The sequence below is a fragment of the Myotis davidii genome, unplaced genomic scaffold (genome assembly GCF_000327345.1).
Source record: "Myotis davidii unplaced genomic scaffold, ASM32734v1 scaffold370, whole genome shotgun sequence".
NCBI classification, from domain to species: domain Eukaryota; kingdom Metazoa; phylum Chordata; class Mammalia; order Chiroptera; family Vespertilionidae; genus Myotis; species Myotis davidii.
Window position 1 is genome coordinate 15,327,018 of NW_006288615.1, and position 3,115 is coordinate 15,330,132.

A 3,115-nucleotide genomic window follows, 5' to 3' on the forward strand; every position below is an offset into this window, starting at 1 on the left:
CCCCTCCGCACCCTCTCCCCCTCCTCACACACTCCAAAAACCTGCTTCTGCTCCAAAAACCTGCTCCTGCTCCAAAAACCTGTTCTATCCCCTGAGCCAAACCAATCTGCGCTCTTCTCCTCTCTTTTTTTTTTTATAGGGCATAAAGTAGAGGGTTTTAAAGCCGTACCAAAAGGAGGGATAAAGAACTCTACTTGGACACAGAGCAGTCCAAGTAAGACCCCACAGGCTTGAAATACAGTACAAGTTGGGGAATTATGATGTGTTCCAAACATAGAGTGAAAGAAAGGATGGAAGGAGATGAGGTCGGAGAAAGGGCTCCCAGGCTGTCCTCACATGGAAGTCATTACAAAGCCTGTCTTTCCCACACTCCCTCCTCACTTTCTCCCTTTCACCAGGTTCATCTATTTGCTTTAAAATAACCCCTCAATTGGAAATTGAAAACAATTCTTTTTGAGGTTGTTTTATCTTCCTTCTAAACAGCCCTGACTGGTTTGGCTTAGTGGACAGAGTATTGGCCTGAGGACTGAAGGGTCCCAGGTTTGATTCAGGTCAAGGGCATGGAGAGGACAAGGGAGAGGACAAGGGCATATACAGGTCCCTCAGAAATCAATAGAAGGGAGTCACTTGTGGAAAGCTAGGTGCTTGAAAAGGAAAACATGGCAACATTCAGCTCTATTGTTTCAAATAGTATTTTGAACATCCCCTGGGATACCTGTGTGTGTGTGTGTGTGTGTGTGTGTGTGTGTGTGTGTGTGTGTTTGTGTGTGTTGGGGCAGGGGATGTATAGGAGTGCCAAGACTTGTATAGGAGTGGAAGGGGAGGGGAAGAAGATCCCCATCTGAGCCTAAGCTGAGTCTAACACTAGGATTCATCTGTGTTTGACCACAACTAGCGAGTGCAAAGCTGCTCTAGTGACCAAAGCCTGGTACCATGGGGGTGGGGGGTGAGTCTGACTCCCTGACTCCTGCCCATGGGACAGAGAGAAGGAATTCCCCAGGGACTGAGCTGCAGCTTTGGAGCTGCAGCACTGAAACCCTGATGCTCTGGCACCTCCTTTTAAGAGAGCTTAACGAAGAGAGAAAAGCAGCGGCTTCTCTTAGCCTGATTGGACACGCAGTTCTGAGTAGGGGAGCCTGTGAATAGACTCTTGGGACAAAATTCCGCTTTTCAAACTATAAGACCCAAACATACAAACACGGCTGAAGATGAAGTACCCTCCTTGCTACTCTGCTTCTATTACTAAACAGGTTTTTCTTTTTAAATTCAAACCACGTTCCCTCTAAATGGGTGGGGAATGGTGAGTGGGGGAGGTGGTCTGAGACAACAACAGATGCATTAGATTTTCCTATTCATTTTGCCACTAACTGGTGTACACATTTGGGGAAATCTTTTGATTGCTGGGCCCTCACTTTCCTTATCTGTAAATTAGGGTAGTTTGGCCGCTTCTTGAAAATTCCATGCTTTTATGTGAAAGGAGAAGTCTTTAGAATTTATGATTACAAAGGCAAAAACTTTTGAGATTGCGAATGGTATGCTGAGGGCTAAACTAAGGTCCCTGGAATAGACTATAAATCCCCCTGAAATTGGGTGAACGTTTCTAATGAGTGTATAGATGTCCATAAGCATTTTTCCAGGAAAAGGGACAAGACTGTCTTTTCATTAGAACCTCAAAGGGAAATTAGGCCCTTTGACCTTCTTTGGTTGAAGATCACCGGTTGAGACGGTAAAGGGTTCTTTAGTTTTTGATTTATCTGGTTGCAGAGCAGACTGGCAGCAATCTTTACATGGGTGTAAAATGTGTCCCACAAAGCCTTCTGGAGTTTCTCATTTATCTTCATGAGCCATGCGTTTGCCATTTTTCATGGGCAGAAAGGCTGTTCAAAATCAGGAATCTTTTTCATTAAAGGTTTAAAATTCTGGGGATTTCAAGATTTATCTGATAGTCGTGGCTAACGGAGAGCCATTTTACTACATCAGGAAATTTCCAGCATGTTGCACCTAACACATCTGCCCATTCATGTTGCATGATTTCACTATTTCTTTTTTCTTGCGTTAACTGACATGAAACAAAAGGCTTGGCTCCTCCTTCTAACCCGCTTTTCTTTTTCTTCTGATGTTGGAGTCAGCTGTGAAATGATGATGAATTAACAGTGTTTCTATTTGAACCAGTTACTGATAGGATATTTTTAAAAGTTGAAAACTAGAGAGAAGAGGAAAATGACACTAGGGAATCTGAGGAACTGAAAGAGGAAAGACGCATGAAGGAAGAAATGAGGACCAAAGAGAAAATCTACATGATTAGATGCGGAAATAGGATCAACTCCCTAAGCAGAGACTCAAGTACTAAAAAGGAGAATTTTTAAAACGGAGAACATACATAGCAACCAGAGAACACTGGATTTTTGAATACATTAAACGAAAAAAAAATCATAACCGAGCTTTTCAAGAACATCTTTTGGCTGATCATCTCAGGGCCTTACATGGCTTCTCCTTGATTAAAGCCGAGACGGAGGCCAGCGGGGAACATCACAGGAAGAAGGATGTTGCCCGTGATTCTCTGATAAATGCGAAAGCTCAGGGGAGCAGTCTTTTGTGGTAACGGGGAAGCGCCAATTAGTGAGAAATGTGGACGTTTCCTGAGACGGTATCAAAGCGCTCTAAAGTAAAGGGGAGAAAACTGGGCGTAAACATTGACCTTGTCACAATTTATTTTAGGTAATCCCAGATGCGTTGTAACGGACTCCTGTTTCCTCTCGTCGGACAAGCTGATCAGACCACTCCTAGCGGCTCCTCAGCCCAAACGGAGAGGACAGCGGCATTCAGCGCCCCTCGGGGGACTCCAGGCGCCCTTCCCGAGTCCCGTAGCTTCAGGTCGCTCGCCCAGACTCTGCGTTAACGCCGTGGGCGCCAGGGGAGGGAGTGTCCCCACACGACCCCGATCCCCAGATGACCCTGGCTGGGTCCGTATTCATGGAGCATCCAGTGACGCTCCCTCTTTGGATAACAGCTCAGGGCTTCTCCCCTCTGCGCCTCCTCAATCCCATTCATGAAAAAAAACACAACCCGGGGATATCAGCTCACACGCGCCCCGCCCCGCCCCGTCGGACTCCCT